This window comes from Podarcis vaucheri, assembly GCF_965113315.1.
Source record: "Podarcis vaucheri genome assembly, chromosome: 2".
Classification (NCBI taxonomy): domain Eukaryota; kingdom Metazoa; phylum Chordata; class Lepidosauria; order Squamata; family Lacertidae; genus Podarcis; species Podarcis vaucheri.
The window spans coordinates 36596793-36620019 of record NC_138760.1 but is presented as its reverse complement, the minus strand read 5'-3'; the positions used below and the strand labels follow the sequence as shown (position 1 = coordinate 36620019).

The 23227-nt window shown below is 43.4% G+C and overlaps 1 protein-coding gene across 1 annotated transcript in view; it reads left to right on the top strand.

Annotated features, from left to right (window-relative positions):
• Positions 1-22116, top strand: part of LOC309525697 (uncharacterized protein) — a 34856-nt gene extending 12740 nt beyond the window's left edge. The window contains exon 3 of the mRNA XM_082211152.1: positions 21886-22116. The gene's annotated coding sequence lies outside the window, so the exon portion shown is untranslated. The remainder of the gene's footprint in view (positions 1-21885) is intronic.
• The last annotated feature ends 1111 nt before the right edge of the window (positions 22117-23227 follow it).

Here is a 23227-nt window from a genome sequence, read left to right as displayed (position 1 = left end):
AAGTTTTTGATGGCTGATGTTTTAATACAGTGGTGCCCCGCAAGACGAATGCCTCGCAAGACGGAAAACTCGCTAGATGAAAGAGTTTTCCGTTTTAGAGGTGCTTCGCAAAACGAATCTCCTATGGGCTTGCTTCGCAAGACGAAAATGTCTTGCGAGTTCCTGTGGGTTTTTTTTCCTCCCCCCTTTTTTTCTAAGCTGCTAAGCCGCTTATCAGCTGATCCGATAAGCCGCTAAAAGCCGCTAATAGCGCTAATCCGTCAATGGGCTTGCTTCGCAAGACGTAAAAACCGCTAGACGAAGAGAATCACAGAACAGATTCTTTTCGTCTTGCGAGGCACCACTGTATATTTTTAAGCTGTTAAGGTTAAGCACGACTCAGTATGGATTCAACTCAATGGTCGCTTCTCCCAGTTTAATGGAAACTACCACAAAATACATAGGCTGAGGGTGGCGCTGTGGTCTAAACCCGTGAGCCTCTTGGGCTTGCTGATCAGAAGGTCGGAGGTTCAAATCCCTGCGATGGGGTGAGCTCTCGTTGCTCGGTCCCAGCTCCTGCCAACCTAGCAGTTCGAAAGCACACCAAAAGTGCAAGTAGATAAATAAGTACCGCTCCAACGGGGAGGTAAATGGCGTTTCCGTGTTCTGCTCTGGTTTCGGTGTTCCATTGCACCAGAAGCGGCTTAGTCATGTTGGCCACATGACCCAGAAAAACTGTTTGCGAACAAACACTGACTCTCTCGACCTGTGAAGTGAGATAAGCGCCGCAACCCCAGAGTCGTCTGCGACTGTACTTAACTGTCAGGTGTCCCTTTACCTTTAACACAAAATACATCTGCTTTAAAAAGGGTTGTAATGAAATGTAAAATACCTTAGGCATGAGAACGGAAGTAGATATAACAAGCAAGCAATTAAGATGACAAAACCCTTTTAAAAAAATCACCATTGTTAGACTTCAATGGATCTAACCTATTTCAGAACTGCTATGAAGGTGAAACAATACCTGCCTGGAAATTTTAGGAACTTGAATTTTATGTGTTCAGCTATAAGCCACAAACTGCATTGTGTGATCATAAAATGCAGATAAATGGTCACAAAATGGATATCAATGTCTCCTTAGTTCCTAATGAAAAATAGAAAGCAGTTGCTAAAATGGCTCAGAAGTGTCTCTTTTTCAAAAGGAATTTCTGAGATTGTACAGTTTGTTACTGATTCACTCTTCACATGGTTGAATAAACACAGCAGAATGAATAAGTGTCTTCCACAGCCTGCAATACCACCTCAATTCCTACCAATACTTAAAGTTTATCTTATCTTACACCACTGGATAATCAACCTGTCTATTGATTCGCAAGGGACTATAACTCAGTGATAGAATATACGCTTTGCATGCATAAAATCTTGTTTCATCCCTGGCATTTCTACTTAAAAGAATCAAACATCAGATGAGGGGAAATGCCTCTGCCTCAGACCCCAGAATGCTGCTGTCAGTCAGAACAGACAGCACTGGGCTAGATGGATAAATAAGCTGACCTGGAGTAAGAAAACTTCATATGTGTAACCTAGATCTACTCCTCAAAGCAGTTTAATCTAGCAACAGATATATTCACACAATTTTAATAAAGGTGAGGCAAATGTTATTTGGCCACAGTTTCATTTTTAAAGAAAAGAAAACTTGTTTTCATGATTGTCGCCACATTTTACCGTATTTATTCTGCACCTATACAATATATCTATTAAAAGACCATTTTAGGCCCACAGGATCAGTGACAAGATAGTGACAATAGAAAGCAGGAGGCTTAGCCTGAAGATAGGATTAAACAAAGCATGAAGAACAAGATGGAACAACAAGGAGAAATCAAGGAAGGCGCAGGAGCATGACGGGCCTTAATGGTAAAAATGAGTTTATAGCAAGTGGAAAAAGGAAAAAAGGGGGGCAGTAAAGCAAAATAAGAAAAGGAAAAAAAGAGATAACACATGAGCAGAACAGAAGCCCAGAGAAGCAGCAAAGCTGAAATAAAGGGAAGATGAAAAGTTGGGAACCAGCATGCCTAATATTAGCCCAATCAAGATGAGGAACAATCACTTGAACTAGAGTTGTAGTTATATAGCAAAAGGCAGATACAGTTTCATTTTAGCAATGTTAAACAAGAAATAACAACAAATCTTTGCAACAGAATTAATGTGCGAAAGAAAAGATTGCCCAGAATCGAATTAATACATTTTCAACTGCAAATAGTAGTAGAATGAGCTGTAAAAGAAGTATGGGTAATAGCAAGTACAGCTAGGTTACTAAGAGAAGATTTTGCAGGAATATAATAAATATCAATCTTATTGTGTTTGACTTCAGATGATGTTTCGACCCCGCAAGATAGGATTGCAGTTAGTTAATTTAGTATTGCACTTATATCCCACCTTTTGTCCAAAGAGCTGGAGGTGGCATGCACACTTTAACTCTCTTATCCTCACAACAACCCTGTGAAGGCAGGGTAGGCTGACAGGCAGTAACTTGCTCCAAGCCACTTAGTGGGCTTCATGGCATTTATAAGGAAGAACAAGAAGACAATGATTCTCGAGTATAAAATCCAAAATCGTTAAAACAAAAGGAGTGACTCAGCTGGGCAAGATGGGGAATATACTAGGTGGGGGGGGGGGAGGAGAATATGTTTATATTTGTTATGGGTGTTGTCAGTCATACTCAAGGTGGACTCACTGACATCAGTAGTAGCTTGCTTATTTATTTATTTATTTTTGAATTTATATAACTCCCTATAACTCATAAGTCTCAGGGCTGTTCACAGGATAAAATCACAATATAAAATCACAAAATACATAATCAAAATAAAAACAAGAACAACCCAATAACCCTGCAGAGGGAGAATAGAATTTAAAACACACATGCACAATATTTGTAATAAAACACATAAAAATAAGCAGCCATCAGGTATCATCAAGGAGTAAATTAAATGATCAATTTAACTGTCTTTCAAATCAAAACATTTTAGCCATTGCTCCCCCCCCCCCAATTGTAATCAGGCCTAGAAGCTCTTTGATCCAAGTGGAGGCTTCCATGAAGGATATCAATTGTACACGGCATTGCATGACCTTGCATCACCAGTGGAAAGTCCCTCCTCTGGTAGCCATCTTAGATGACTCTTGTGAAATACTAACAGACAACAGAAATGGAGAAGAGTTATCAGAGACAGGGTGAGTGGGAACCCACTTGGCAATGTTACCTCTTCCTTTGGATTTTGTGTGGGGCGTCCTGGCTATGCCTCAGTGCATGTGTTCCACAACAATGAAGCTGTTACTGGCAGATGGCACCAACTTCATTATAATTCAGAAGCTGGCCGTCCATTCCCTGCTTTAGCCTTAACCATTCACAGTGCACTAAACAATTTCCTCCCCCCCCCTTTAAAACACCTTCCTATTTCTTTCTGGACACCCTGACTTAATGGCTACTGCTTTTCCTCTGCAACATGGACACATAGGGCGGTTAGAGGAATAGCTATGTATCTTTCAGGATACAGGTGGCTAGCCATGTTGGTCTGCTGTAGTCGAAACAAAATAAAAAATAAAAAAATTCCTTCCAGTAGCACCTCAGAGACCAACTAAGTTTGTTATCGGTATGAGCTTTTGTGTGCATGTACACTTCTTCAGATACACTGTGCATGCACATGAAAGCTCATACCAATAACAAACTTAGTTGGTCTCGAAGGTGCTACTGGAAGGAATTCTTTTATTTTTTATTATCTTTCCGGACTTTAGCATCTGGATAAGCGGTTTCTTTAGTTAGAGTAGAAATTCAGATTCAAGGTGAACCTGTACGAAATCTTCAAGCTCATCTGCCTAAGGATAAGGAGCTCTCTTCATTTTTTGTCACAGCAAACTTTCCAAGTCAAGCTAAACCTTCATTTTTTTTGGTTCCTTATTCCCTTTGTATTTGTTCCCTCACTTGCCTAGCAGTGGCTGGCACCGGCTTCTTAAGAGAAAACTGGGCAGTTCTACACAGTGTATAACTTTGCATTAAGAACTGGTTGGGAACTGGTTTCTTACCTCAGATAATAATTACATGATTTTGGCTGACTCAATTCTCCCCACCCGCCCCTTTTTGGAGAGAGGGGTAAGAATCTGCTCCCACTGTATGACTATATTATCAGCTGCTCTTTCACCATATTACAGAAAGCTGAATACAGGACTGGATAAACATAATTTATCACTGACTCACCCTGTGATTAGGATAAATAGTGAAGCATTTTAAGCTGTCTTCAAAGTCTCCCCCTCCTCATGTTAGATGAAAGCTCTCTATTTATCTGTCTGTGCTCTAAACAAACACATCATGTACTTTCTTTTGCCACTGTCCCATTTCCTACAACTCAGAATTGGATGCTAAAAATCCACCTACTATCCAGCTAAATCCATCTAAGACATCTCTTTTCCTCTACAGAATCTTGATCAATTTGCTGCTTAATCCCGTATCTGTGGTTTCATCTCTTATCTTTGCTGGTAGAGTTCTATCCCTTGCAGTCTTTCCTTATACCAATTCCAAGCTTATCGTCTTTCTTTGGCCTTCTAACCTTGCAACAAAAACACCGAAACCCAGGGCTGCAGTCCTATGCACACTCAGTTGGGACAGTAGTATATACCATATATTTAAAGCCCATGGCTTCCTCCAAGGACTCCTGGGACATATAGTTTGTTAAGGGTACTGCAAATTGTGAGGAGTAAACTACAGTTCTCAGGAATCTTTGGGGGAAGTAATAAGCTTTAAATGTATGTTGTGTAGGCAGGCTCACCCAAACTCTCTCCTTCCTCGTTCCAGGATATATTTTTGTAACCTTCTAATTTTGCATTTGTGAAGCTTCTCATTCATAATGGCAGGTTTGATGAGGGTTTTCAATGTTCAAAAACATGAGAGAGAGAGAGAGAGAGAGAGAGAGAGAGAGAGAGAGAGAGAATGCTTTGCCATGTGAAACTCACATTAGCTTGGAAACAGCCATGATTCTTATACAATTCAACCTCATTTATCCAAATGACTTGGGTAACATCCAAACCATCAGATCTTGAAGTAAAGCAAATACTGCTTACATGAATGGTATTGGCATGGAGCAATGTAAAGGGACACAGCAAAAGTGGCTGCAAGGGAATTTTGAGAATCATGGAGGTTCTGCTGTTACCTTGTGCTTAGAGAAAGGAAAGGATATGCCAAATTTGCCAGCATCAACCTGTCTTTAAAATCCTATATGCTTTCCCTTAAGACATCCTGAATCTGCACATTTATTTATATATATATTCCACTTCCAATTTCGGAATTAAAAACAAGAGACCAAAGATAATAACATAACACCAGATGCTTAAAAAAACACAGCGAGAAAATATGAAGAGCCAAGGTCCAATTAAATGTGACATGTGAATGCCTTTGGCCCTAATGTGGCTGGTATAAAAACAAACAGCATGCAAAAAAGAAAAAGAAGAATAAAGTACATGAGGGAGGGCATGAACTGCATAAGGACCATGATGTGCGGAAAGGGACTTTAAGCTTTTGCTTTTGTCGCCATCCCCATTTGAATTGCCCTCCAACTGCAAATTGCAGGCATGGGGCACCTAAGTATGGCTGCAGCAGAGGAAAGGCTATGTTATGCCAGCCATTTAAAAAAGCTAAGGTAAATTGTGCTCTCTTCGGCAGAACACATACATACAAAAAAGCTAAGGTAAATAAACAGGTTTTTACCAATTGACATCGCTTGTAGGGTTAAAAGAAGTTTCGTAAGGAGTAATTTATAAATTATTGTGAGAAGAATTAAGAATAGATGTATTGGAAATTTGAGTTTATATCAGTATTTATAGTAACAAAATGCATAATTAGAAAGACTTTAGAAAACCATCAGTTGAGGTTGAAGGAAGTCTTAGGCTGTGATAGGCAAAAATTTCTCAATGATGTTTAAAAGGATGTTATGTTGGAAAATATGTGTAAAAACCAACAAAAAAATATTAAAAATAAAATAAGCAGGTTTTTACCTGGCAGCTAAAAGTTTGGTGCTGAGTAAGTTTCCCTGTGGAGAGCATGACAAAGGGATGTGAAAACAACAGGGTCGTTGTTTTGCTGCCTGAGGAAAAGGCCAAGACAGGGCTCTTACATTCCACATACGAAATCCAACTGAACTGGCAGCTGAATCTTACTTCAACTCTGGTGACAGGACAGCAACTTCCACTGCGTCTAGGAACATCCTAGTTTAGGGGCCCCAGAGGATATGGCAGATGCTTCACTCTGCCTCATGGTCGGACCGGACCAAAATTTCCCTTTCCTAGCTACCTAGTAGTCTCTGACTGTAGATGTAGTTGTTGGACAGGTTAATTGCTGTAATCCACCCTGGGATCTTATGGTCAAGGGCAGGTAATGACGATGAGGAGGTTGTTAGAGGAGGAGGTCCATCTTAGACACTTGGATCCCGTGCAATAGGTGGCTTTACTACTACCTGAACATGGGCTGTGATGTTGCAACAGATCTGTAAACAAACACAGCAGTGGGAATGCTTAATGTCAGAGACCTTGTGTGTTCCTTTCAGAAGAACATTGCAGTCTGAGGAAACATGAACTCTTGAAATACCTAATCAAGCTTTTGTATGATTCTTTGAATGAAATGAGCCAAACTGGCTACTCTCAAGTGCAATGAAAGAACAAGGCCTGTTTATTCATCACACAAGCAGAGCTCACTTGGCTGAGAAAACCTTTGCCTTTCCTTTTGTGCTTGGAGAGTACTAAGGGGGCCTCTGACTTTTTTTCCTTTTTGGCCTAGGCTTTAATTTGAACAATGTTAAGAATCATGGTTATGTGCCTAGAGGTTGGTTCAGCCAACCTTGATGAAATTAAAGATAAACAGCAAGGACACAGATCTCAGATTCTGCTGGCTGTAGCAATTAGGCATGCCAGCCCTCTGACCTTTTACCTCTCCCTGGAGGCACCTTGTGCTTTGAATGCAGCATAAGGAATGGGAGTGGAAGAATAACCATGACCTTAGCATAATGGAGGGAAGGGGCACCTGCAATCATTAACCAGGAAGCCCACAACCCAATGCACAGGCAGTCAACAGAGAGGTCAGATCTTGGTTGATGTGTATCTTGGAGCACAACCACAGCAGAAAACAGCCATGCTGTACTTGGCATTAAGCTTGCCATTTGTTGTTGGAAATGCACCACACCAAGGCATTTATCAACCTGACACTATGGCTGTTTAAATGTGTACAGGGCTACAGCCTTTCCATACTTACTTGGGTGAGACAGGATCACTGCTACATTCCCTTCTGAAAGTGGAACACAAAAGATGCTTGCATATTGAAACTACATTTGCATGGCAATATGTTACTTGAGGGGGATGCGGGTGGCGCTGTGGGTTAAACCACAGAGCCTAGGACTTGCTGATCAGAAGGTCGGCGGTTCGAATCCCCGTGACGGGGTGAGCTCCCGTTGTTCAGTCCCTGCTCCTGCCAACCTAGCAGTTCGAAAGCACGTCAAAGTGCAAGTAGATAAATAGGTACCGCTCCAGCAGGAAGGTAAATGGTGTTTCCGTGCGCTGCTCTGGTTCTCTAGAAGCGGCTTAGTCATGCTGGCCACATGACCCGGAAGCTGTACGCCGGCTCCCTCGGCCAATAAAGCAAGATGAGCGGCGCAACCCCAGAGTCGGGCACGACTGGACCTAATGGTCAGGGGTTCCTTTACCTATGTTACATGAGTGGAAGAGTGCAGTAACACAATACCGGAGCAGAGGGGTGGGTGTGTTATTTATTACGGTATAGTTTAACCTCACCCTTCCTCAGGGTGGTGTGTCTCCAACTTTTATTCTCACAAAACTGCTGCAAGGTGGGGCAGGCCAAGAGAGTCAGTTTGTTTCATGGTTGAGGTGGGATTTGAGCCCAGATTTTCTCAGTCATATAACTGAACACTACATCAAACAGTCCTCTCCAATGGGTGGAGCCGGAGGTGTGGCAAAAATGGAATGGTGTTCAGATGAAATCCTCTGCCTGTTCAAAGGTAACCCCTGCCCCGTTCTAATGCTGTGTCAGCAAAGTAGGGATTGGAAAATCAAAAACTCCTGGTGGAGTCAGTGAAAAGCCCAAAACAACAGCACACTCTTCCTACCCCATATCATCAGAAGATAGGATTCCTTCATGATCACGGTGTCTCACCCAGGAGTTAATCACGGCACAGCAACAGGAGTATATAAAACCTTAGCCATGGAACACATATGGGACCTCTTGCATGGGTCACTCTACATCACCATGTCCTTGTGTTGACAGAGTTATGAAGACACAACTGGGAACTTGGTGAAGGACACATAGCGCAGCAAAAAAAAAAAAAAAAAAAAGGCTACATATGCACACTATATCTTTAGAGCACATCCGAAGCATCTTCTTTTCCTCAAAGCATTCTGGGCCCTGAGATTTACCCCTCACAGTTACACTTCCCAGCAACTTTTAACAAACTATAGTACCCAGAATTCTCTGAGGGAAAGTGTTTTGAGTGTGCTTTAAAGGTGCAAACTCTTTTTAAAAAAGAGGAATATTATTACAGTATTAGTATTTATTAAATTTATATACCACACTTCGTCTGAGGATCACAGTTTACAGTATAAACCTCAGTACAGTGTAAGCTTCAGGATTTTGGAAACAAGCACCTTCCAAACACCTCTGCCCCTTTTATCAAACCACAGTTATGTGAAATAACTACTGTTTCTTAGCCTGGTTCCACACTGGGCATTTACTGTGGAATAGCCAGGCTTCATTCACTTACTTTTAGGGGACATAAGAACAACATTGGGGACAAAACATCCAACTCTCATGTTTTCCCAGTTCAGCTTCTGGATCTCCCCCCCCCCCGCCAGTTCAGAAAGTCTGGCAAAACAAAACTCAGTGGAATAGCAGTGCAATTGTGCAATTTTCTCAGGTGTAGATGTCCTCTCATACTGCTGTTGCAGCTTGTTAAATTGCTCTAGCCATTTCCTGGGTTGCTCAGCTGGCCATTTCTCATGGGGTGGGGAGCATTTAATCCTTTCTCACATATAATGGCTAAAATGAAAATAACTGCCCCCACTCCACTGTCACCTCTGATATTTCAAGCAAGGGAAAGGGAGCCTGCCACTCGACCACAGCATATTAGAAGCTTGGAAGCAAAGTTGCTATTCTATTTCCAGCTTAAAGCAGATTAGCAATGATAAAGTGCTGCTAAATTGCCTTCATCTAGAAGTGCCCTTAACAATGCAATCCTAGCCATGTCTACTCAGAAGTAAGTCCAACTGAATCCAATGGAGCTTACTCCCACATAAGTGGGGTTAGGACTGCAGCCCTTACAGAACCCACAGAAGCAGCTGAGGCAGACATGAGCAAAACTACAATGGGAAACTGAGGTTGTATGAATCCAAGCAAGGGGATAACCTCTGATTTTGCCTAGGGCGGTGTCAGGGGTTCAGGAGCAGAGGCAAGGGCAAGGGCGGAAACAGAGAGCGAGGGGGAGGAGGCAGAAGAAAGGATGAGTGATGACGACGACCCGAGATCTCCGAGTCTTTCCAGTGAATCGGAAGATTCACAGAAAGGAGCACCAGTGGCCAGGGCAAGGGGGGAGCCTAGGGGGACACCCCAGGAGGAAAGGGCCAGAGGGGGCTCAGAGGGGAGCAGTTGGAAATCGGGACCAGCGTCACCAACAGAGAGCAGGGGAGAGGAAGGGCGTCAGGTATCAAGCGCTGGCAGCTCACAACAGGAGGGAGGGCACGAGTCAGGAGTGGCCACACCTCCATCGGGGAGTGAAGAAACGGTCAGACGGAAAGTGGAAGGTTGGGCGCGCGCGCCAAGTTCAAATGCACAGGAAGGTGGCGCAGTAAGCAGCCCGGAAAGGGAGCCAGGTCCTAAAGCCCGGCGCAAGGAGACAGGAGGGTCCGGGGGGTCGGCGTCAGAAGAATCCAGGAAGGAAGAGACCCCGGGGGGCAGAGGGACCCAGAGAAGAACAGTCAGGCGGAAAAGGTGGAGTAAGGCTAGGATATTAAGTTGGTGTACAAGGGGCGGAGACTCAGACGGAGCTTCGCCGGTCTAACCCATAAGACGTAGAGTTGCACGCAGCAGCTTGAGAATGGAAACTGTAACTCAATAAAGACTTTTACTAAATGATCGCTGGCTAGCGTGATCCTCTGTGAGCTAGGATCTGGAAGCAGCTCTGACAGGCGGTAACAGTCTCTGCCTGATCTCCACGGCTGTGTAACTTTTGTCAGTAGAAAGGTTTATTGAAAACATTAAGAGTTCCGGTATTCCTTCCTCTGAAAGAAACATATATTGGGAATCTTCTCCTTCATGGGAATGTGGGAGCAATAGACCTGTGAAGGAAGATGTGTAGACCTTTGGCAATGTTCAACACACACAGTCCAATCACTGCCCTGAAACCACAGTTAGTGAGACTGAAATGCAGACGGACAGAGACAAGGGACTTCAAGAGAATCCCTTCCCAAGGCCTCTTATTTAACTAGAACATTGCTCAGCATCAGAATTTTCTCAGTCGGTTAAATGGCCTTGCCCTGGGCTGACCTTGGAACAAAGACAACATGTGAAATGCAGGAGGCCTGAATGGAGGATCATTTTTGGTGGTGGAACCATGGCAAAGTACTGTCAGATTTCTAAACGACTTTTAATTTGTCACACACATCAGGTACCTCAGAGGCAAATACCTGCCACTCCAGGCTGCTGCCTGTTTGTTAAAAGCTACTGGCGGGGATAATGAATTCCCAAAGAATAAACGACTAGCAATTAGAAGAGTAGGTCAGAAAGGGAATGATGACTCATTTAAAGAACAAAACTCATCTCCGTATTTGATGACGTATAGCTCATGTAGACAGCTACATGCATCTCCATGGCACTTTGTAAAATGACTAGCTTTCACGGTATCGCTAGGGAATAGGAAACAAAGCAGATGCTTCAAATATATATATCTGGACCCAACATTTAAGAGTGAAAGCACACACATATATACCCAGGGTTGAGAAAAGGATGCCAGTCACTTCTGAAAATCAGGGCTCATGCAAAGTGGAAAACTAAAGCTGTTCAGCCTTCTGTGAGTCACTGACAAAGCAGCAAGCATGGAGTTTGTTGCCACAAAATGTGACATTAGCCATGAAACTATAAAAAGAATTAAGTAGTTTTAATGTTTTTACCCCACAGATTAATCAGTCTGATTCACACAACAATGCCATTCACAAGTATAAACAGTGGAAGGGATGTTCAAGTGTGCTTTGTAAAAAAATGCCATATATGTGGGGTGGCTCACCATTTGTGGCCCAAGGGTTGCATAGAGAGTTTACCACCCCTCCGAAGGCTGCATGCCAGAGATGGACATGTGAATGCAGGCACACATACAGACAGCACAAGCAGCCAGGTGGGTGAGCAGACACACCCTGTGGTGTGTAGGGGAGATATAGGAAGGCAGCCAGCCAAAGACATGCTCTAGGACAGGCATGGCCAAACTTGGCCCTCCAGCTGTTTTGGGACTACAGTTCCCATCATCCCTGACCACTGGTCCTGTTAGCTAGGGAGGATGGGAGTTGTAGTCCCAAAACATCTGGAGGGCCAAGTTTGGCCATGCCTGCTCTAGGATCTTCTTGCAGTGGTGCTGCACCAAAGAGAGGAGAGGCTTCTATGCAAGGTAAGTCAACACAGAGGTGTCCAACTTTTGGAGGTTCTGGTACCCCACAAGCACCTCAGTGGGTACACTAATAATAATAATAATAATAATAATAATAATAATAATAATAATAATAAAAAATTTTATTTATATCCCGCCCTCCCCAGCCGAAGCTGGGCTCAGGGTGGCTAACAACAATCAAAATAGCTCAACATTCTAAAACATTCATTATAAAATTAATTAAATCAAATTAAAAATAAATTAATGGCAACCATCAAGCAAAATTTTGTGCAGATTGCCAGAGGAGGGGGTCAGGCTGCGCCCTGACAAAAGGCCTGGTGGAACAGCTCTGTCTTGCAGGCCCTGCGGAAGGATGTCAGGTCCTGCAGGGCCCTAGTCTCTTGTGACAGAGCGTTCCACCAGATTGGAGCCGCGGCCAAGAAGGCCCTGGCTCTAGTTGAGGCCAGCCTAACCTCTCTGAGGCCTGGGATCTTTAGGGTGTTTTTATTTGCAGACCGTAAATTTCTCTGTGGGACATACCAGGAGAGGCGGTCCCGTAGGTACGAGGGTCCTAGGCTGTATAGGGCTTTAAAGGTTAAAACCAGCACCTTAAACCTGATCCTGTACTCCACCGGGAGCCGGTGCAGCTGGTACAGCACTGGATGGATATGATCTCGCAGCGAAGACCCCGTAAGGAGTCTCGCCGCGGCATTCTGCACCCGCTGGAGTTTCTGGGTCAGTCTTAAGGGCAGCCCCACGTAGAGCGAGTTACAATAATCCAGTCTGGAGGGGACCGTCGCATGGATCACAGTGGCTAGGTCAGGGCGAGAGAGATAAGGAGCCAACTGCTTAGCTTGGCGGAGATGAAAAAATGCCGCCTTTGTTATAGCTGTAATCTGCGCCTCCATAGAGAGGGAGGTATCGAAGATTACACCCAAACTCTTCACGGATGATGCTGGCACTAATTGCATCCCCGCAAGAGACGGGAGTTGCCCCCTCAATTCCATATCGCTCCGTCCCAGCCAGAGGACCTCTGTCTTCGAAGGATTTAACTTCAACCGGCTCCTACGTAACCATCCAGCCACAGCTTTCAGACATCTGGTCAGTGTGTCTGGGGCCGAGTCAGGATGGCCATCCATCAACAGATAGAGTTGGGTGTCATCGGCATACTGATGGCAACCCAGCCCAAAACTCCGGACAAGCTGGGCGAGGGGGCGCATAAAGATGTTAAAAAGCATCGGGGAGAGAATCGCACCCTGAGGCACTCCACACACCAAGGAGTGGCGCGATGACAATTCCCCCCCAAGCGCCACCCTCTGTCCCCGACCGGAGAGAAACGAGCGCAGCCATTGAAGGACTGTGCCCTGGATCCCCACGTCAGCAAGGCGGCGGTCCAGGAGTTCGTGATCGACCATGTCGAAGGCTGCTGACAGGTCTAGAAGAATCAGCAGCCCCGACCCGCCTCGATCCAGCTGCCTGCGGAGATCATCTGTTAGGGCGACCAAAGCTGTCTCGGTCCCATGGCCAGCGCGGAAGCCGGACTGGAATGGGTCGAGAGCAGATGTTTCATCCAGAAACCTACCAACACTATGGTGGGAGATATCTCAGCAGAACAGTTTTTAAACTGTCAAATTTATAGGAGTCTGGGAGAGACACCAAAAATACCCTCTGAGGCAGATCCACTCTGTAAGCTAGCCAGCCATGCCATGTATGAAAAATAGCATCTGGCATTTTGTATAAGCAAATAAGTAAGATGGAACGGGGCATATCACTTTGCACTTTACAAGTGCAAAACCCTCAAAATATATCATTGCATCCATGGAAGTTTTTAGGATTGAGAATACCACTCCAAAATTTTGAGCAATGGAAGAGGCAGTAATTGTCATATGGCACTTTCTGCTGTACTTTGGTAATCATAATCATATGTCTGTACTACCACTCCCCATGCCCTCACATGCATACACTTGAAATAGCTGTTTGCACCTCTAACATCATAGGCCCCCTCTGCACTACACATCTAATGCAGTATCATTCTGCTTTCAACAGTCATGGTTTCCCCCAAAGAATCTTGGGAACTGTGGTTTGTAAAGGGTGCTGAGAGTTGTTCAGAGACCCCTGGTCCCCTCTCAAAGCTACAATTCCCCGAGTTCCCTGTGAAAATGGATTGTTAAACCACTCTGGAAATTGCAACTCTTTGAGGGTAATAGGGGTCTCCTAACAACTCTCAATACCCTTAACAAACTACACTGCCCAGAATTCTTTGGGGCAAGCCATGGCTATTTAAAGTGGCACCATGGTGCTTTAAAAATATAGTGCGGATGGGGTCATAGGCTTGCTTATTCAAAACATCTCCTCAGCTGCCTTTTCCTCTGACTTTGACAGCTGGGGAAGAAAGTACTGGCCCTACTTGAGAAACATGGATATTTTTTCCTGCTCTTTAGCCTTATGCACAAAGTAATTGATTTGCAACAGTGATGTCTCCATGGCAATTAAACACAATTTAAAAGTAGTTGATCCTTAGTAAAACAAAGCAGCAGTTTTCTCTCAAATGATTTCTGCTCCTTTTCACTTTAATCATGTTGTCCACACATAATCCAGAATGCGGCAGCTAGATTAGTGACTGGGAGTGGCCACCGGGACCACATAACACTGGTCCTGAAAGACCTACACTGGCTCCCAGCACGTTTCCGGGCACAATTTGAAGTGTTGTTGCTGACCTTTAAAGCCCTAAATGGCCTCAGCCCAGTATACCTGAAGGAGTGTCTCCACCCCCATCATTCTGCCTGGACACTGAGGTCCAGCGCCGAGGACCTTCTGGCGGTTCCCTCACTGTGAGAAGCAAAGTTACAGGAAACCAAGCAGAGGGCCTTCTCAGTAGTGGTGCCCGCCCTGTCGAACTCCCTCCCATCAGATGTCAAAGAATTAAAGTACTATCTGACGTTCAGAAGACATCTGAAGGCAGCCCTGTTTAGGGAAGCTTTTAATATTTGATGAATTTATTCCTTACCTGTTTTAAGTCTTCTGTGTTCAGTTTATCCGTATGTTTTATCTTATGCTGGCCTGTGACCAAAATAAAGTTTGCTACTGATACTGTATTTGGATGAGGGGCCCTTTATTCTGCTCCCACCTCCTTACAATCTATGGACAAGGGCTGCTCCTTATGTACAATTGTTAACTTAGCCTCGCCTACCTCACAGGGCTGTTCCTTTTTCTTAACACCGTTAATACAGTTGTGACTTGACTTCGAGGAGCAACTCATAGAACGCAGTGTACATAGTAGCCTTTTTTGAGGTTTTTAAAGACTTTGGTGATTTTTGAAGCTTTTCCAAAACTTCTTTTGCAGCCATTTGGTAAGTTAAGCTTTTAAAACTTTTTTTTGGGGGGGGTTGGATTTTGGGTTGGGGTGTTTGGAATTCAAGGACTTGGTGTTGGGAAGGGGTTTGCAAGAATCTGGAAGCTTGTGTGTTTTTTTCTGCATTTTTATGATTTTCTGTGACCATTGGGCCAATCTGCTGTTTTTTAAAAAAAATTCTGGATTTGAATTTCTGTGTGCTGGGTGGCTGGGGGAACAGTTGGGGAGGGGTTTGCAAGAATCTGGAAGCTTGTGGTTTTTTTCCTGAATTTTTATGATTTTCTGTGACCATTGGGCCACTCTGCTGTTTTTTTAAAAAAAATTCTGGGTTTGAATTTTGAAATGCTCTTTACAGTATGTGTGACTTTAAAGAGCACTTAATAAACTCTTGTTGTACCAAATTTGGCTTTGTTTGGACTTTTTTCGACCATAGGAACGCATTAATTGATTTTCAATGCATTCCTATGGGAAACCGTGCTTCGCAAGACGAAAAATTCGCTAGACGAAAAAATTCGCGGAACGAATTAATTTCGTCTTGCGAGGCACCACTGTATTAGTTGCTTGAAACCACAGAAGGGGAGAGTGTTCTTCTGCTCAGGTCCTGGTTGCAGGTTTTTCACAGGCATCTGTTGGCCATTGAGAGAACAGGTTGCTAGACTAGAGACTAGATGGGCCATTGGCTTTATCCAGCAGGGCTCTTCCTATATTCTTAAGTAATGTCATTTAATATTTTGTTGGAAGCCGCCCAGAGTGGCTGGGAAGCCCAGCCAGATGGGTGGGGTATAAATAATAAATAAATTATTATTATTATTATTATTATTATTATTATTATTATTATTCACAGTTCATGTAAAGGAAGCTAGAAAAGCAGCCTTTGACTACATTTCATAGTCCTGATATTTACAGCAAAATACCCAAACGAACCCTGATTAAATAACAGCAAGCAAAAAGTACTCTGTGTAGTTTTACAACTCTGATGCCTGAACTGCCAACTCTCCTACCCAACCCTAAAGGGTTGTTGTGAAGATCAAATGACAAAGCGGGGAGACAATGTACATAGACTTGAACTCCTGGGAGGAAAATCCAAAACACAAAAACTGAACAAGTGTATGTTCAATTTCACAACTCTCAGCGAAACATATATGTGCAGAAAAAATTTGCCAACCTCAGTATACAAATATTGACATCCTTGGGTTAAAGTACAGCATCTAGGAGTTCTAATTTGTTGCATCAGTAAGGTTTTTAATAATTTTATGATTGTATTGGCTGATTCATTTTGCATTTTTGTTTTATGGTTACTGTATATTAATAAATAACAGCCCAGTGATGACAAGCAGACCACTTGTGGTTGTGTAGAGAACATGGAAAATTGTGGGTGGGGGGAGGTGATGATTTTGATGTCAATTTAAAAAAAAATCAGTAGGGAGGAAACCTGTCTCATTTCAACCTCACTTATTTTTAAAGTAAATCATACTAAAACCTGCCAGTTGTGTTTTATTCTGTAAAGGCAGCACACTTGGGGAGCAAATGTGGACATCATGAAGAAAGTGCTTAAAGAAATATACCCCAATATCCTCCCTCATTCAGCTTCTGCTGCTCTGGGAGGGGGGCAGGTGGGAGTGGTCAACGTGCCTTTCACTGATTGCTTAGCAACAACAACTAAGTGATTAAGTGCCCTTAGCAATGGTGCTGCCTGCCAAGTGCTTGCTTCCATGGTTTGCGCACTAACTTTCTTGAGAAACGTCTGGTCAGCTTACTCTCTTTTTTAAAAATGACAGCTGAGAGCCTGGGGCCCCTGCTCATCTTGGGCCCCCAAAACCTGACCCCTTCTATTGACTTGCAATGACCCTAGACACAGTTGGACTTGGTGTTAAAATGAACATTTCCAAATGACCTGCACTTTTAGTGCTTAGAGATGTCCAGCTATAGTATAAGAGAACATCCATTCAAACTTGTCCCTGAGCACTGCACTCATTGTACTTTGCTCTTTCTTTCTTTCTTTCTTTCTTTCTTTCTTTCTTTCTTTCTGGCTGCTCTGAAACTAATCTTTATTGCAGAGTACAGTACTCCTCTTTGAAGTGCACCCGTGTTTCATGGGTCAGTAGGTGACCAAATGATTTGCCTGTTTGCATTGCACATCCAGAGAACAGGGAGAACTTATTGCAAATCAGATAGAAAACTCTTCTGCCTCCACCTCTATGATTATATTCTATGAAACTGAAACTGAAGTACATGAGGTTTTGTTTTTTTAAATCATTAGAACTGAAGGGAGCATACTAATAAGGGCTAACACATATTTAATAAATGAGGTTTGAATCATAAGGGGTTAAGTCTCACATTCTTTTTTTAGGGTTCCCAGCAGGCTAGAATTTCTTGAACTGGGCCATCATTTTATCTTCTTGCAGAGCTGGAGAAAAAAATCCAGAAGACCTTCCCCCCACTCCACTTTTCCTATTGATACATATAGCTGAGCTATCACAATAAACACATTAACACAAAAGCACTGTGTGGGGAGTACCTGAGTGCGTGTATATAGGGCATTTATGTGTTCAGAATGTGTATGTATGTGCATGATGCTACTACATAAGATCAAACCATTAAAAAGAGAAGTATGAAAGTGGCTGATAGATACTGTTGGCAGGTCACATCTGATGAGTGGCTGGGGAAACCTAGCCAGATGGGCAGGGTAAAAATAAAAATAAAATAAAATAATTATTATACAACAAGTGTGAACCAAGTGTGAACATTGGTTTACCAGCCAAAGCAACCACCTAAAAGAGAGTCCAGGCCTCTTGGTCTTATTCCAGACTGCTTCTTGGCCTGTAATGCAGTTGCTTGACTACTTTGCCCTGGGCAGGAAAACAGAAGTGATGTATTATCAAACAAACAAATAAACAAACAGCTAACTAACTAACTAACTAACTAACCAACCAACCAACTAACACCCTTCATCTGAAGATCACAGGACGCTTTACAGTATAAAAACACAAAATACATAACATAACAATAAACAGATACCGGATACCAGATCTAATGTCTGATGACTGATGACCAGGTAGCTTCTGGCAAGGGAAGCAAGGTCAGATTCTTTCCATAGAAAAAACACACTCTGGACATGTTCAGAGGTGATTACCTCAAGGTGGCAGATTCTTTGAGGACAAAAATTGCCAACTCTAATCCTTCCTGGAATCTTTGTGTTTGCACTTCAGCCATGACTAGGTTGCACTGCTAGTGGGTACATAAAAAGTGGACTTGTGGTATGTGGAGAAGAGAAATTGTTTATTTTTTAGCATGTTTGTATTTTTTAAAACCACATTGCTCCATAACTGAGAACATCTTCCAACCCAAACACAATAGTGACAATGTGGAAGGCCTGCTATGGGGGGGGGGGATGTTCAATGCAAAATCCAGTGAAGATTATATTGTTGGCTTGGATTGTGCTCATTTTGGCAGCACAAACTAAAAATGGAATGATAGAGAGAAGATCAGCATGCCTGCTCAGGACTAGGAGAAACCTGGAAATATATCATCTGTCTCAAAGCATGGGATCCCAATGTCCATCCATTACCAGGCCCACTTGTAGTGGGAAGGACATCCTAGCTGCCAGCATTTGTTACAGCTGAAAAACAATCACTCCCTTGTATCCCCAGGAACACTCCCACAGCACCATCTACTGTTTCTGCAGCCTCAGCATCTGAGAGACACAGAACACTTGTAAGAATAGCAGTGGGGGGTTGTGTGTCTCTGTGTGTTTTCTGCATCTTCTTTTTGCACATGTGTGTTGCTGCTCGGCAATAGGCATAGCTTCCCTAAAGAAGCATTTCACACAGACACATGTCTTTCCACAATGGATATTTTTTGTAGCTATATTTTGAGGGATAGGATGTTCCGGTAATGTTTTAAAAAGACTGCATCTGATGCACTGGCATTCTTCCTAACGCAACTTCGCAGGCATTGCCAGAGTAGTAATAAGCATATGAGCTACAATGGTGAGAGTCATCTATAAACCTGTGATAGGTAATGGGATGCTTATTCCCCAGCAACCAATGCGAACTCAGGTCCTCCCTCTTTTCCCATTTTATATCAAATTTAGTCCTGTAACTAATGGAGCAGGGAGAAGGAGAGAGATTAGTTTCTTAGGCAGAGCATCGTATTCCTAGCAGATTTTCAGTATTATTTTTGTATGAACTAATCTGAACTAAACACCCCCAACTCTAGCTCTACCATCACTGTTTCACCATACCCTCCAACATTTCTCCAATGAAAACAGGGACGTCCCATTCCATATTAATAGTTTTACTAGTTATATTCCACACATTTTACTGGGTTGCCCCAGCCACTCTCAGCAGTTTCCAACATATATAAAAACATAATAAAACAAACATTTTTAAAAAACTTCCCTATACAGGATTGCCTTCAGACGGCTCATAGGTCGGATAACTCCATACCCTCCAACTTTCTCCATTGAAAATAGGGGCATCCTACCATACCCTCCAATATTTCTCTAATGAAAATAGGGATGTCCTAAGGAAAAGCAGGACATTCCAGGATCAAATCAGAAACCGGGACGGCTTCTCTAACAGGGACGTCCCTGAAAAATAGGGACACTTGGAAGGTCTGTTTCACTGCCATTGTTTAATACATGCTTAGCACCCAAAATCATTAACATGGATTAGAATTGCCCTTCCATATGTTGCAATGTATTTTCCAGATGCCCTGCCATTGATTAGTCAGCACCTAACATGCTTAAATCAACATTTTCCTCCACAAACCCATTGCAAGCTTGTTTGGGTGCTCTTGCAGTTCCAAAAGGGCTTTCAGAGACAGCTTTTCTTCTTAATAGTGAATATCCCAGTTGCCAGGACAGCACTGCCCTTCCCAGTTCTAGGCAGTTGCTGTTACGGAGCAAAGTACTGTTCATGTCACCGCAGATGCTCAGATCCAGGGCGGCACCTCCTGTTTTGCCACTTGAGGCAAAACAGGAATTGCTGCCTTGTTCTGCTGCTGCCGCCAGTGCTTCCATACCTGCAGCTGCTGGCACCACTTCTCTGCCTGGCCTGCCGCCTCTGCCACTGGCAGAGAAGAGGCATTGCCAGCAGCATCAGTTTCAGGTGAGATCTTGTCCACTTTGGGTGAGATCTCAGCAAAATTGCATGAGATATTGCATGCTCTATAAGATCTTGTGTGATTTCAGCCAATACCAGTGCCGCTTCTGCACCGGTGGTGGGGCAGACAGCACACCCATGAGGCTGCCGCCTCGGGGGCTTCTGCTGAATGAGGCAGCTGCCTCAGTCTGACTAATGGCAGAGCTGGCTCTGCTCAGCTTTTTAGGACTGACCTGTGAGAAGATTCTCTTGATGCCCACACAGTCTATGAAATACTGTTCTGTGATGTCAGATTCACTATTCCTAACTATGCACACCCCTGCTGTGCTCCTCTAGCAATTATTATTTTTAAGCTGGAAACAGCAGAATAGTCCCCCCCCACACACACACAGAGAGAGAGAGAGAGAGAGAGAGAGAGAGAGAGAGAGAGAGAGAGAGGTCCTTCTCCACCGCTCCAGTCCATTATGTGGGGAAAAATTGTCACTCACACCACTCATGCTGACTCAGAGCATGTATAGGTATGATGCTAGTGATAAAATCCATTTTTAGAGAATGACCTGCAAAGGTCAGTGAATACTTTCAACATATCCATGTCATTTCAAATAAGATCCACTTTTTTAAATACAGAGGACAAAAAGCTTGGCTTTAAAACAACAGCACATAGTATTTCCCATGCTCTCATACGGCATGCATTGCTTTTCTCTAGGGACTCAGAAAATGACAGATGAGACAAAAATTTCTCAGGGAAATTAGATGTCCACTTTCCTTTCCTTTCATATCTGTGGTTAGGTGCAGGCAATAATTGTCCTACTATACCCACCCAGATAGCAGTTCTATGAAATGGCTGCCAATTTTGGTTCAGACAGAAATCACTGTGAAAATTGCTGGGCGTATCTTTCAGAACTAAACTGTCTGCTGGACTAAGTTGAGATGAATCCAATCGCCTCTACGCGTCTGTCACATTTTCTGTGTGGAGAAACATTTAGAAAACAATGGCTTACCCAACATTTGGTGACGTTGGGAGTGACACCTCACCCTGCGCCCACACCATTTTGTGACTGTACACTTTAAATAAAGCTTCCTTAGAGACTGAATGCTCGTTGTTGAACTTCTCCTGCATCAACAGCTCTCCTGTAGCTCTTTATTTTATTTTTAAAATTAAAAAGGACCTCTGCACAAAGTTCTAACCAAAACAAAATGAATGATGTTCTGCTGAGCAAGGAACATGGAGCCTCTGCAGGTATTTCCTTTTAGCTGGAAGATTACATTGTGTGGCCTGCTTATAAATTTGCAGGGGAGGCAAGACAAACAATTTCTAAGCAATTTATATGGACAATTCTGCAGTGTCAATGTGGTCTAGAGGATAAGGTGCCAGAGTGGAAGCAGGAGGCCTGGCTTTGAATCTGACGTACTGAGGAGATCAAGGACAAATAATTTCATGACTGTGTTTGTGCCTGGCCCTGGTCTATTTTTGGATCTCTTTGATATAGAAATTTGTTTCTCATTATTTGCCAGTGCAATACACTGAACTACAACCATAGCTTTTCAGGAGGTTATTTATTTATTAAAGCTCATTGCCTGCAGTGCAGAATGTATCAGGCCCCCTAACCTAGCACAATGTTCCAACTTTGGGCCCAGCACTCCAAAAAGCAACTATAAAAGCAGAGCACAGGATGGTGGCAGCGGCAATTTCTTAGACAGGTCACTTGGAAATTTCATTCACACAATAAATGTCATTCTTCCTCACACAGTGATTTGTTTTTATTTTTTGCAGTATTGCTCAGATTTCCCCTTCTCAACTCTGATTCTTCTGCAGATGCCTGTGTTTGATCTTACTAGAAGCAACACCATGAATGGATTTTATTCCCAAAAGGTTATGACACTATAAGACTGCCCTATAAACATCACCTGCTGAGAGTTTCTATTTTCACCAAAATACAGGGCGAAGCTAGGTGCAACACCATTCACGTAACTGTGAGAATGACCTTTTAAAAAGTAAACAGCTGGGGCAGGAGGCCGGGGGGAGATGGGGGGATTTTAACCCTTTCCTTCTGCTGTGATCACAATTCAAATTAGGGCATCTGTGGGTTAAACCACAGAGCCTAGGACTTTTCTGATCAGAAGGTCGGCGATTCAAATCCCCGTGACGGGGTGAGATCCCATTGTTCGGTCCCTGCTCCTGCCAACCTAGCAGTTCGAAAGCACGTCAAAGTGCAAGTAGATAAATAGGTACCACTCCGGCAGGAAGGTAAACGGCGTTTCTGTGCGGTCCTCTGGTTTGCCAGAAGCGGCTTAGTCATGCTGGCCACATGACCCGGAAGCTGTCTGCAGACAAACGCCAGCTCCCTCGGCCAGTAAAGCGAGATGAGCGCCACAACCCCAGAGTCAGCCACGACTGGACCTAATGGTCAGGGGTCCCTTTACCTTTACCTTACCTGCAGTCCATACTTACTAGGATATTAAGCTTCATTGAAGGAAGGGGCTTACATCCAAGTTGTTGTTTTAGTCGCATGTTGTAATTAAGTGCTTTAAAGTGACATGCACAGTAAAAATAAACTAACAAAGACATTAAAGTTAGATAACAACAGCAGCAAGCACAAACTAAAATATTCATTTTACAAAATATTTGAAAAGAAACAATCCTACTTACCCCGCTTAAAAGCTGTGCCATTCCTGTCACAGGCTTCCCACAGGCATCTGGGTGGCCACTGTGAGAACAGGATACTGCACTAGACGGGCCATTGGCCTGATCCAGCAGGCACTTATTTTGTTCTTATGCTTATAACAAAGGCTACTGACATACGGTATCTAACTACCCTCCCAAGTAAAAACCGTGCATCGAATTGTTCATCGAATATTAGCAAGTACAGACCCTCCAAGTGTCCCGATTTTCCAGGGACATCCCTGATTTAGAGAAGCTGTTCCGGTTTCTGATTTGATCGTGGAGTGTCCCACTTTTCCTTAGAACGTCCCTATTTTCATTGGAGAAATGATGGATTGTATGGAGTTATCCAGCCCCTGAGCCGCCTGAAGGCAATCCTGTATAAGTAAGCTTTTGAATGTTTAATGTGTTATTATTATTTTTTATGTATGTTGGAAGCTGCCCAGAGTGCTGG